The 13,889-nt window shown below is 39.1% G+C and overlaps 1 pseudogene; it reads left to right on the top strand.

Moving 5' to 3' along the window:
* Window positions 1-225: 225 nt before the first annotated feature.
* LOC112822148 (spermine synthase pseudogene) lies at window positions 226-1,959 on the top strand (annotated as a pseudogene).
* Window positions 1,960-13,889: the final 11,930 nt, after the last annotated feature.

The following is a 13,889-nucleotide window of genomic DNA, read 5'->3' as shown; positions in this document are numbered from 1 at the left end:
GATCACAGGGTTGGCTCCATTGGCCCCCAGACTCCATCCTTTGGTGCTTTGCAAAAGTCACCTCATTAACATAAAGACAACTTTATCTCTCTTCACACTTAGGAAATTCCAAGACTTTCTGGAGCTGTGAGTTAGGAACTGTGGAAGAAGGCAAATAGATAAGGAAAATTATATTTAAATGACCAAATATGTATTTCTTATAAATCACAATATTGCAATTGTAAAATGACGTCAGCGTTGGTATCTGACAGTGAGGTTAGAAAGCCAAACGGGAGACTCTAGTCCTAGTGATTTGTGGCCTTGTAGATTTCTTAAGTACATTGAGGGTTTTAAGCTAGATCTTTCCTGCCTATGAAAGACTGTTAACAGTGAATGAAATCCCTCAGGAGATCCAGTTCTTCTAGTACACGGGGGAGATGCTAGTGTAAGGAAAGTTATTTCCTGAGCTGTGTCTGAGGGACAATGGATGTGCTGCCCTCTCCAAGGAACTCGGCTGAGACCCTGGAAGACTCTTGTTTGTTGGGTCTTCTGCTTTCACATACATTTTTTATCTTTTATTTTTTTCATATTAAAATTCTTCTGAGAGGTACTCCCTGGGCAGCCTGACATCCCCACTGCCGCCCAGTCTCCCAAGGCCACCTCCCTCAGGCAGGCCACAGGGCCTCTCCTCCACATGACGGCAGCACAGCACTGGCACACTGGACTTCATGCTTGGCATGCTTCGTGGTGAGACCACTCTAAAAGGGCCTCCAATCCATTTTCCAGGAGCAAGGGACGACGGAATCGGGGCACACCTGGCAAGACCACGGTTATTTTAGTGACCCACAGAAACGAAAATGGCAGCTTTGCCAATTTGAGAATTTACCCACATGGATTGGGATTGGTGTTGTTGGAACTTCAGAGTTATGATGGTGATTCGCAAGGCCAAGAAGTTGATGGTCTTTTGAACGAAGTAGAAGAAAGAACGAAAGAACTGAGTAAGGACTGTACCGGGCGGGTGAAGAGATTACCGCCCATAGTTGGAGGAGGGGCCCTCAACTGATACTGGCTCACTGCTGATGGCCACCTGGTTATGGGTGTGACATGGATGAAGTGGTGTATGATGAAGACTCACCGTCTAAGAACATTAAAATTCTATACTCGAGGCAATTTGGAGATGTTCATCTGGTGGAGGATGATTTGGGTGTATATAGGGCATGTATGGAAAAGGCCAGTGGAAAAGACTATGGTGGCAAAGACACACTGATTCTAGGCGGTGGAGGTGGGTGCATGTTATGTGAAATAGCCAAACCGAAACCAAAGATGGTCACTACTGTAGAAATTGACCAAATGGTGACTGCTGGATATAAGAAACATTTGCAAAAACCATGTGGCCACCCCTTAGACAATCCTAAAGGAGACTGCCCTCAGGTTTTAATAGAAGACTGTATTCTAGTACTGAAGAGGTACACTGAAGAAGGGAGAGAGTTTGAGTATGTGATTAATGATTTGACAGCCATTTTCATCTCTGGAAGAAGATTCCATATGGGAGTTTCTCAGACTGACTTTTTTTTTTTTTAAGATTTTATTTATTTGACAGAGAGAGAGTGAGCACAAGCAGGGGGAAGGGGCAGGTAGAGGGAGAAGGCAAAGCAAACTCCCCCCTGAGCAGAGATTCCCATGTGGGGGCTCAATCCCAGGATCCTGGGATCATGACCCAAGCTGAAGGCAGACGCTTAACTGACTGAGCCACCCAGGTGCCCCATAGACTGACTCTTGACCTCTCCATGAAAGTACTGAAACAGGATGGGAAATATTTTACAGAGGGTAACTGTCAATTTGACAGAAGCCCTGGCACTCTGTGAAGAACAGCTCCGGTGCCTGTACTGTCCCGTGGAATTCTCAAAGGACATAGTCTGTGTTCCTTCATACTGGGAATTGTGGGTATTTTACACTGTTTGGAAGAAAGCAAATCCTTGAAGACCAATATCCCCTAGTCACGTGTGCTGCAAATAGCCTTCCTGACCTCTGTATGCTGTACATGACACCAGAATGAGTCGCAATTGATTGCGAATTTCTTCAAGGCTTCTTTTTTCTTTATTTGTTATCCTTAATGAAAAAAAAGCAAATGGAAAATGTATATTTTGATGAGCTAGGGTGTTACTTTTTTTTTTAAATTTTATTGTTATGTTAATCACCATATATTACATCATTTGTTTTGGTGTAGTGTTCCATGATTCATTGTTTGTTCATAACACCCAGTGCTCCATGCAGAATGTGCCCTCTTTAATACCCATCACCAGGCTAACCCATCCCCCTACCCTCCTCCCCTCTAGAAACCTCAGTTTGTTTTTCAGAGTCCATCATCTCTCCTGGTTCGTCTCCCCCTCTGACTTGAAGGTAGGCTGAAGGATGATTAGGCTGCTCAGTGAAGGCTGCTAAATGCACTGAAGCCCTAGAATGTGATTTTTGTTACTTTTTTTGTGTGCGGGCTTTTTGTTTTTGTTTTGGTAGATTTTGGATTTGGTTATTTGTAGGAACGAACATCACTGTTTTGTTCTGGAGGGGAGTTCTTAATGCTGTTTCTTTCCCAAAGATTGAGTTAGATATTAAAATTTGGTGCCTATAAGAAAGAGTTAAGAAAAAATGAATAGCGATGCTTTGATTAAAACTACAAATGAGAAAAAAATTAAAATTCTTCAGAGATGATCAAGATAAGTATTCACATCCCCAAAATATTTACAAATACAGTGTATGAGCTTTTATGCTTATTGTCTCAACACTTCTCAATTTGAAATGTTTTCTATTCATCACCAATAATCATATTTTGTAAATGACGTTACAGAGTGACTATTGATACATCTTTACCAAACGCACCCTTTCCCTATTCTTTGTGGAGCCCGTTTCCCTTGGGAGTAACCATCCTTTCAACTTTACTGTATTTTTGCCTACTGTGACTCTCTCATGGCATGTACCTTGTTGGCAAGGAATTCATGTTTTTGACTGAGCTGCCGTGTCACAATCCCCGTCTCCTGGTCAGATGTGGCCTCTTTCCCTGAAGTTGCATCTTCCCGCATGACCCATATGCTTTCTTGACCCATGTGGAACTTCTTACCACCCATGGTCACTGCCCACCAAGAACCTAATACCCTTAACAATGGCATCTTCAGGTTGGATGTCCTAACACTTCCACATTTGGGGAGCACATTTATTTTGTGACTATTTTGGTTTTGCATTTTCTAATTTCAATCATTTTTGATTTCTTTCATTCCTAATTTCTATGGAGGGAAAAGTAGTGTTAAGCCTGCCTTTTACCAGGTGGTCTTGTGATTTTAAAGAATCTCCACACATTAAAATTCCATTTTTATGTAATATAATTTTAATAGAAATGCTCATTTTATGGAAGGAAAATGATGGATAAAAATTTGAATGCTTCTTAGGAGCCCTTATACCCTTTTTATTACATTTTGATGTGGCTTAATTCATTAATAAAGGGGGATGAGTTGGAACTGTGGCATGTTTTATCTCCTATCATTATTCAACAAAAGAGAATATTTTTTCAAAAAAATTTTAGAGCAAATTTCCAATTTTCTGAAAAATACATTTTAAAAAATAGAATGACCTTGGACTCAATTCAAAACTGGAATTTTACAGCCACTCTTGAAATTCATTTACTCCCATAACATTGTGCCAGGGAGGTAGGATCTATTATTATTATTTCCACTTTGCAGATGGGGTGAGTGACATTCACAGAAACAATGTGGGTTGTCCTTGATCACAGCACAGCAACTTCATCTCTAGGAACTAGGCTAAAAACCACTTGTGTTAAATTTTAAGTTTAATTGCTAAACACCCCCCCCTTTCCTTTTCTTTTCTGGTCTCTAATTTTTTTCTTTTCTATAAATATTTTTGGAGGCATTCACTCCATCCTGGACACTTTAAAGGACTACTGACTAGCTGCCCTGATTTTTGAAGATGATACCTTGCCCACACCATCATTAAATTAGGGATTAAAAAAAAATGTCCTGGGGCGCCTGGGTGGCTCAGTTGGTTAAGCGTCTGCCAGGATGGAGTTCTGCGTCTGGCTCTGCTCTGTGGGGAGTCTGCTTCTCCCTCTACCTGTCGCTCCCTGGGCTTGTACTCTCTTTCTCTCTCTGCCAAATAAATAAATAAAATCTTTAAAAAAAAAAAAAAGATGTTCTTTCCTCTCAGAATAATGTAATGGAGAAAAATAATGTGTATACAGTTCATTCTCATCTGATGTGATATGACTAGAGTTGTGCTAGCGGTATGCACAAAGCTCTCTGTAAATGCTGAGGAAGTTTAAGAGTCTGCCAGGGCTTGAAGGAGGGAGAAGTGAACGGATGAAGGTTTTAAAAAGTCAGCGACATTTGGGGCTGAGGCTTTGAAGTTGAGGTAGAGAGAAGGGAAGGGCACAGGGAAGAGTGGGAGCAGGTTAAGGAGAGCAGAGATGGCCAGGGTGCGGTGCCCAGTATGTCCTAGATATGGGGTGTCCTGGGTCAGGGCTGCTCAAGACCCGGGGCAGGCAATTAGGCACAACAGGTCATGCAGTCCCAGTGCATTCTAAGTGGCCGGGGCTCATCTGTCGAAATGGGGAGCTGCAGATAGTGTAGAAAGCAGCATAGACACTGTGGGATCCTGAGACAGTGTTGTGCTCAGGGAAGAGGGACTGGAGTGAGGACAAACTGGAGAGTGGGGCCCATCAGGAATACTAACAGAAAGAGGATAGAAAGGCTGAACTCAGGCAGTGACCATGGGAACGAAGGGAGTGCGGTGGACAAATTTGAGATTTTGAGATAAAAAGGAAAAAAAAAAACCCTACCTGGAATACCTAGTTGTAAAGTATAGGGGGGAAGGCATGTTTCCATTTCACAAAAATCTAGGTTTCTGGTAGAACACAAACATTCAGTTTAAAATTGTGATTATTTGGAACATAGCTCATTAAATTCCTCAAATAGTTGGTTTTTCCGTGCTAAACATTTCTAGGAAAGGCAAATGACAAGAAATCAAATTGAAAATCAATTTTATCTTTTTTTTTTTTTTAAAGATTTTATTTATTTATTTGAGAGACAGAGAGAATGAGAGAGAAAGCACATGAGATGGGGGAGGGTCAGAGGGAGAAGCAGACTCCCTGGTGAGCAGGGAGCCCGATGCGGGACTTGATCCAGGGACTCCAGGATCATGACCCGAGCCGAAGGCAGTCGCTTAACCAACTGAGCCACCCAGGCGCCCGAAAATCAATTTTATCTTTAAGGAGGGAATTCTTACTTTTTGTTCTGGGATCGTTTTAGATCAGTTCAATTTCTTACGTCTTCTGGGTCACATTCCTGTCCCTTCTTGTCCTACCTTCACACCCACGGGCTGCAGTGGCCCTCCTTCCTTCCTGCCACCACCGCTGGGCTGTCCTCGGTATAATGAGGAGGAGAAGCCCCGAGGACTGAGTCTGGTCTGCTCCTCTGGCAACGGCATTAACTCCTTCAGGGCAGGGACTCTTTTCTACTCTTCTAGCTTTCGGAGGGAGGGAGCTGAAATTTAAAGTCTTTACTATGTCACACCCTGTCTAAGTCATTAAAATACATGATCAACTTAAGGCTCTCAATACCCATTTGAGGACTATTATCATTGTTTCACAGATTAGGAGACTGAGACCTGGATCACATAATGAGAAACCAATGCTTTTTATATTATTTCACATTACTGTCTTAATGTCTATTCTATGTCCTGACATATAGTTGGACACTCTCAGTAGATGTTTAATTAGCATTTAAACAGAGGTAGATTTGCTCATCAGTAGGTAGCGCTCTGTCATGCTTGCTGGTGGATAGGAATTGCCCTGTCCCTGGAGTATATAAATTGTATTGTGTTTCAGTTTTATTCTGGGCTAAATGCAGCATTGTGTGTTAGTACAGGAATCTCGCTTTAATGCCACTTATGTTTTTATGGGATTATGTGCCTCAGGAGAACAACACTGGTTACAGATGTAACCAGTATGCCCTTGGCTTCTCCTGTGTTAATTACACATGTGTCACATTTACGATCAGATCACAAATCTCATTGTTCTTTGAGTATCTATTTTCCTATTAGGAGGAAGTTCAGTCTTTTCCTAGATCTTTCTCTCCAAGTATTCCCAGGAGCCCCTGTTATGCAAGGTGGTTCCCTTCATGGTCACCATCTGTCATGAGCCAAGGCAAATTCTACAGTTCTATGGGTTAGAAAGGCTTTATTAGGGGAACTTTAAGCAAGTTTCAGCAAGATGTGGTGTTGATGACATGAACAGAAAGGTGTGCTGTGAGCAGGGCACTGCGCACATTTTAAGGTGAACATTCTAGGAGCAGGACCTGCTTCCTTCTCGATCTCTCATTTTATAGGGCAAGCGTAGGGGAGGAAAACTTTCTTCCTCTTCCCTTCTAGGTTCTTTGACTAGTCTAATAATTCAACTGACATAAGACAGATTAACCAGAGAAAAACAAATTTAATTTTATGCCTATAGGAGAGCCAAAGAAATGACCAACAGTTATACCTTTGTAACTGTTAGACAAAGAAACAATAAGTTTGTGAAGAATTGACAAAACAAGAGGGACCTGGGGTCCATGGTAACTTACCTCTAAGATAGGATGTCCAAGTTCCTGGTCAGCCCCACCTGCTGGGAAGAGGGCAGAGCTCTCAGTTCCAGCTGACTTATCCAGGCTAGTGCTGATCAACAGAAATACAGTGCAAAACATATATGCAAGTGTGGGTGTGTTACTAACTACAGCAGAAAAAGGAAACAAAAATATGAAATGCATTTTAATAACACATTTACTTTAAATCACTATATCCAAAATATCATTTCAGCATGTAATCAATATAAAAGTCATTATTGAGATATTTTACATTTTTTAAATACTAAGTCTTTGAAGTCATCAGGTATGTATTTTACACTTACAGAATCTCTCAATTTGGACACTAAATTTTCTTTGAAATACTTGATCTGTATTTAGATTTCACAAAATTTATAGTTAGAAAGTAGATTTTCATCTGCAAATTGTTCCAAATAAATACTTCAAAGTTTTCCAATACCCAAACTAAGTACCAATTTTTAAATTTAACTTAAAATTTTTTAAAAATAAAGTTTAAATTAAAATTAGTTCTTTGGTTGTGCTAGGCACATTTCAGGGGCTTGATAGTCCTACTTGGCTAATGGCTACTGTATTGGACACAGAGCAAGCTCCTGGGGTCATTTTTGGGCAATCCCAGGTATGTATAATGTTAATATTACCTGGGACCTAGCAGGTCTTAAAAACAGTAATATAATAAAACACAAAGAAGAAATATATCAAGTCCCAACTCTGGGTTTGAACTCTAGTTTTGCTACTTTCTGTCTATAAGGAAGTTACTTCACCTTCTGGACCTCATCTAGGGAGGGCAATAATATTTCTGGCCTCAGCTTTGTAGTGAGGACTAAATAGGACAATGCCTAGTGAGCATATGGTGTGTTGTCAATAAAGGCAAGGTAATGTTTCAGAGTTTAAAAATCCTTTCATCTTTCATTATTTCATTTGCTTCTTCCTGAAATCTCATTAAGAATGTTAAGATTTATTATCTCCCTTTATGAAAGATCTAGAACTTGAACAGGGGTCTTCAAAATCTAAGCCTATTGTGTTTTCCATATTATGATTACTATCACCATCAGCCGGCTTGAATTGAGTGGTCCCTATGACAGGTACTGTTCTTAGGGCTGCACTTTTGTTGGCTATACTACCCTAATTTTACCCTCTGGTTTGAGGAAGTAGGGCCTGACACAGCTATTCATATCTATAAACCTATTGTACAAGACTTAGAGAAAAGGCAGACTTGTTATCAATATCAGGGATTCAGTCTAACTATTTCTTACGAAATATTTGTCTTTCTATGTCCCTAAACACTTACTTAAAAAGAAAGTACAGGTCTTGATTATTCATGCATGTTTGTTCTGCACCTCGCCTCAGATTGATAGATGATCACAATGAAAGAACATAAGCAATAGTTAATTTTCAAATTCTCATGCCATTTATTAAAGAATGTGTGTGGAGAGTGATTTTGAGCTCTAATTATCTCATGTGGTCTGAGTGTTTCTGGTTTCCTTTCATTGAGGTATAAGCAGGATATGCTTACATTTATAAATTTGGGATGCTCGTTGGGTCTGTTTTCTGATTTTCTCTTCCTTTCATGACTTGTCAAAAACAGGAGTCTGCCCCTAGGTGTCATTCCAGTCCATTCTGTCTTGATAATCTGTGACTTGTCAAGGCTGCCCCATAGTCCTTTGTGTCCCTGTCCGGGGGCCCAGGGCACTGCTCAGTGGATCAGGCAACTTGTGAAATATCTGATTGAACTTGGACTCCATCACGCCATCTCAATGAATCAAGCCACTGTAAATTAAAGCTTTGTTCTGCCAGTGGTCTTTCAACTTTCAATACATTTGATTTAAGGGATTCTGGTCTCTGATCACCTCATACTTTATGAGGTGATATTTTGTAAGTGCAGGGAAAGAATGAAACCAAACATTTGGAGAAGACAGTTATGAGGAACACAAGCAAAGAAAATAGGGCCAACCCACATATGGTATCATGTCGTTATTTATAAAAAGGCAGGTGAAACATCACAATTGGTGCTGTGTAATAGTTACTTCAGTGACCCTCCAGACTGTGTGTCTCAGGGATGTGTGGTAGAGGTAGTCATAAAAAACTTTATGCCACAGGAATTCTGTAAATAAAATGCTTCCACAGGCTTCCGTCTATGCAGCAACAATGATCTGTGATGCAAGTATCAGAATATATAATTTTTCTTTGTAAATAGGCAAAGAAAAGTTGATATGAATTGGTCCTTCTCTGCAGAATAATACTGAATAATGAGTTTTTTAAGGATTTTTTTTCTTATTATCAAGGAACATATACCTATTGTATAATATTAAGGAAAAGATAATAAAATCACCCATAGGTACTTCCACTAAAGATAGCCATTCTTAATTTATCTTGTATTTCCTTCCAGGCTTTTATATGCATATATTTTATAACCTAGTTATAATTGTGCTGTATATAGTTTTATTTCTTGCTTTTTTCTTTTAACATTATAAATTTTTTATGTTACTAGGTTAAGCATTGGATAGACTGTCATAAATCATTTAGTCTATTACCTATATCGGAAAATTTTGGTTGAGTTCATTTTATTTTTCTCTTTAAAATAACCCTGTGATGAATACCTTTGAGTTTTTTATCTTTTAACACATATTTTATTATTCCTTTAGTATAGTTTCCTAAAAGTGGAATTATTGGGGCAAAGGTTATAAATATTTTTAGAGCTCATGATACATAATGACAAATTGATTTCTATTTTTAACTTATCCAATGCTCTGTCCCATCAGAAGCATATAGTGTCTGAGAAGACAGATTTTTAAAAACAAATATATTAGTATGTAGATACCAAGGTACAGGTGGTTCTCTTCCGAGGAGTCACCTTGGAAAGCTATACCTATTTAAATGTAGTTGTCTGTGTACATGCCATTACTTCAGAGATGCCCATGATTTAGACATAGAATAGCATCACCAATTTGGGTTCTCAGTAATTTTTGGCTGTTTTCAAAAATTGCATGATCTGTTCTCAAAGAATAAAGACTTGCTACCCTCAAAGATATACAAAATATGAATTACCAGCAAATAGCCCTTGCTGCTTGCTCTTCCTTCTTCAAGGATCCTGCCCCTGCCGAGTGCTGCTATGACCATCAAAGCAATGCCATAGGAGGGCTGGAAGAGAGGAGGAGAGGGACAATGTGGTGTGTGCTGTCCATAGCCTCTTCCCCTAGCAGCGTCTAAGGAACCGTGCTTACTTGGCTCCATTTGATGCAGGGAACAAATTTAGACCTGAAAGTGGGGAATTAGCATAGTGTATTCATGACAATGTGATTTTATTAAAAGAAATAATGTGATTTTTCTATGGAACGTGTTTTAATGGGTTTTACTTGAGGAGAGAGCAAAATTGAGAGTGAGAGAGAGATACAAGGGGCAGAGAGAAAGCAAATGAGGCAAAATTTTAATTACTGGAGAAATCTATATGAAGAATGTATCAGTGATTTTTACTATTCTTGCCACTTTTCTTTAGGTTTGAAAAATTTGAAGCTGAAAAGATGAGAAAAACAAACATCTGTAGGGGAGGAAGAATAACTTTCTTCTTCCCTTCTATGTTCTTGGCCAAGACACCCCTGTATAAAAAAGATTAATGGGAGAAAAACAAATTTAATTACGTATGTATGCATGAATAGGAGCCCCTCAAATGAGACTCAAAGAAGTTACCAGAGCAGGCAGCTTTTATACTTTTTAGACAAAGAAATAATAAGTTTGTGTAGAATTGACAAGGCAGAAGGGTTTGGGCTTGGAGTGGCAAATGGTAAAGAATGAACAAGGTTTATAAAGTCTTCTTGGCCCTAAATTCCCTATCTCTGGTGTTAAGGTTGTCTTCTATCCTCCTGGTACAGGGAGTGTGTCTTTCACATGGGAGATTTATTTCCTGCTTTCAGGGGGACAGAGGAAGCTCAAAATGTCCTTCTTAAACTGTTTCTTAACTATCTTTATTCAAAATAATCAATATGCCAATGTAGCATATTTTAGGGTGACATATTCTGAACCCCTACACATACAAACAACACCAAAATGCCCTGAAGAACAATCCAGGAATGACTGAAAATGATCAAGGGCCTGGCATCAAGGCAGATGTGGATCAGAACATACATGATTTTCATATGATCATGGGTAGTCTCCTTTGGAATTCTTCCTTTGAGTGGGGGACTTGTGTACTCGAACTATTTCTTACAAAAGAATACCCGGTGGCAACCTTCCAAATGTATTTTATGGGCAGAATTTATCATCCTAATATATACAAGTTGGGAAGAATCTGTTTAGACATTTTGAAAGACAAGTTGCCCCCAGCACCAGAGATCAGCAGAGCTCCGCTCATCATCCAGATGCTTTGGCAAATGATGGAGGGACACGGGAAGTAGTAGAAGACAAAAGAAGCTGAGATTATTGAAGCATTTAGGGCGTGGACTAGCTATACAATTAATAATATTTCAATTGGGCTGATCATCAAGTGTATATCACTTCTCCTTTTTGGCTAACATGTCTTTTTTTGTTGTTTGACTTCATGTCTTTGGAATATTACAGAATAAGATCCAATATCTCTTCAGGAAAATGACAGAGAGAGAGAACTTATCCTATTATCACTGAACTTTTAATTTTGGGTTCTTTTGGTCCATAAACCTCTGCAAAAATGATATTAGGAGACATTAATTTGAACCAAAACTTAAGAGTGGCCACCTCATTGGTCCTTGTGCCAAGTTAACTTTGAGCTGATAAGAAAATACTTTCCAATATGGTAAATGAGCAATTCTTGGACTTTAATGTGCATATAAATCACCCAGGGATTTTTTTTTTTTTGAGAAAGGGAGAATGTGTGGGGGGGGGGGGGGGGGGGGGGGGGGAGCGGGAGAGAGAGAATCTTAAGCAGGCTCCATGCTCAGCACAGAGCCCAATGGTGGCTCAAGCTCACGACCCTGAGGTAATGACCTGAGCCAAAATCAAGAGTCAGACACTTAACCAACTGAGCCACTCAGGCACCCCTACCCAGGGATCTTCTTAAAAACACAGATTTGGATCCATTTGATCTGGGGAGGAGATTAAAATTCTTCATTTCTCACAAATTCCCAGGTGATGCTGATACTGCTGGTCCATGGATCATATTTCAAATAACAAGTAGAGGACAAAACGAGTCTTTGGACTCAAAGGAAGGTATTACCCTCTTTGGCTCTTGGTTTCCTCAGTTGTAAAATGGAGAAAATGCATATATCAAATTCTCGTGAAGTTGAAATGAAATAAGCATTCTGAAAGTACTTTGTAAACTTTGCTTTCTCTATTATTATTTTACTAATACCATATTGCTTTACAAATCCTTCCTCTGCAGAGAACTTAAAAACAAAGATGGGATGGAGCACCTGTGTGGCTCAGTCAGTCAAGCATCTGACTCTTGGTTTTAGCTCAGGTCATGATCTCAGAGTTGTGAGCTCAAGCCCCATTTTGGTTCTGCACTGGGCATGGAACTTGCTTAAAATTCTCTCTCTCTCACTCTCCCTCTGCCCCTCCCCTTCTCAAAAATAAAAAGGAACAAAACGGAAAGGAAGAGAAGCCAGGTGCAGTAAATTTATACTGCGTTGTTGCTATTCAAGGCTCTTGACACTAATGTGGAAATCGGAGACTACAAGCAAAATTCATTCCTATTGACAATGCTGTTGAACTATTAAGAATTCTAAAGATTTGATACTTTGATACCTTATTACAAAGCTATGAAAATTGATTCTCTTTTTCTGAAAAGAAGTTTCTTTTGAAAGTTGTGGATTTCCATTTTATATCATCCTTCCTAAGACTGACTAGAACCTCTCTTCTTTCCCTAACCAAGCACCAGCCAAAATAACAATGGACATTTCGTATTGGTTGTGGAGAAAGTGATCAAACAGTGAAGCCATGATCTAGTAATTGTCATTATATTATTTTCAAGTATAATCTTCAGGCACTGTGGAATGAGAGAACTCTAATTTTCAAAAACCAAAGATAAAGCAATTGATCAGCTATTGAATATCCATAAGACTTCCAGAAAACAGCTGAGTAAACAAACAGGCAGTGCTAAGATTTTATTTCAATTAAGAACAAACAGTTACAGAACATAGAAATCCTTTTGGAAAATAAAATTTTAACACTAAGGTTAAAATTCAAAGCTAACAAGCTTCATTTCCTAGAGATGTTATGAGATTTTTTTTTTTTTTAATGGGCAATTCTCACAGTGGTGAGAAGTGATAACAGCAGAGGTGGTCAGATGGAGTCTGAGCCATTTGCCTTAGACTCCCACATTTGGCTAGACTCAAGTTCCCATAGAAATAAATTATTTTCCAGTACTTACAAGAATAGAGCTGAGATGCCATGCCAGTGTGTTTAAAAACAAGGAGTTTCTTAAACTCCACTGTCTTTAACCGCCTACAATTATATTAGCAACTAGCTTGAGGGAAGGTGGTAGCCGTGATGGATTCCCCGTGTGGGGTAGAAGAGAGGGGGCTATTTGATAAAGGTAAGATGATCCCTGGGAAAACCAAAGTCCTATTTTACTTCAAAATTTAAAAACATTTATACCTTGCATAATTATGACTACACGAATGTAACATACATTTAGGATTAAATTATTAACTGATGTCTTTACAATCTCATTGTGTAATGAAAAATTCAGCACTATGTATTTTATTCTTTTTTCCTTTTCATGTTATTATCAATGTTCTCGGAGATCCTAGTCATTTTTTCCAGTATTCAAAAAAAAAATCTGATTTCCTGTTTATTTTCCTCTGTGTCTGAGTTATTCCTTCTTACCCTATCTTCACAGCCCGCTGTTGGTGTCAGCGGAGGTCTCGAGTGATGGCTATTGACTCACTACCTTGTCACGTATGTGCGTTTGTGCTGAGTCACACATTTAAAGGGGAAGGAATAGGAAAATCGGAAGGATCTGGAGGAGAGAAGAGAGATTTTAATGAGACAACTGATAATATCGGCCCTACCACATATGACTTAACTCCATAAGGACTGAGAAAGTATGAGTTTTATAATTTTTATTATTTTCTAAGATTTTTATGTATTTGAGAAATTTGCCTATATATTGTTTGTCCAAAGCTATACATGGCAGGTGAGTACTTCTTAACGATGCCCATGAATATGCATGAATACTATAAGCATACTTGGGTAGACCTGGTAAATGTTAGTAGATTTTGAAGGAACAAAGCAGGTGAAAGAGGCAACAATGGTTGTTTTGTAAGCTGTTTAACTAAATAAGTCAAATTTGAACAGGAG

This window comes from Callorhinus ursinus, unplaced genomic scaffold (assembly GCF_003265705.2).
Source record: "Callorhinus ursinus isolate GAN/ISIS: 27379988/994484 unplaced genomic scaffold, GSC_fseal_2.0 scaffold1, whole genome shotgun sequence".
NCBI lineage: Eukaryota > Metazoa > Chordata > Mammalia > Carnivora > Otariidae > Callorhinus > Callorhinus ursinus.
This window is presented reverse-complemented; position numbering and strand designations above follow the sequence as displayed.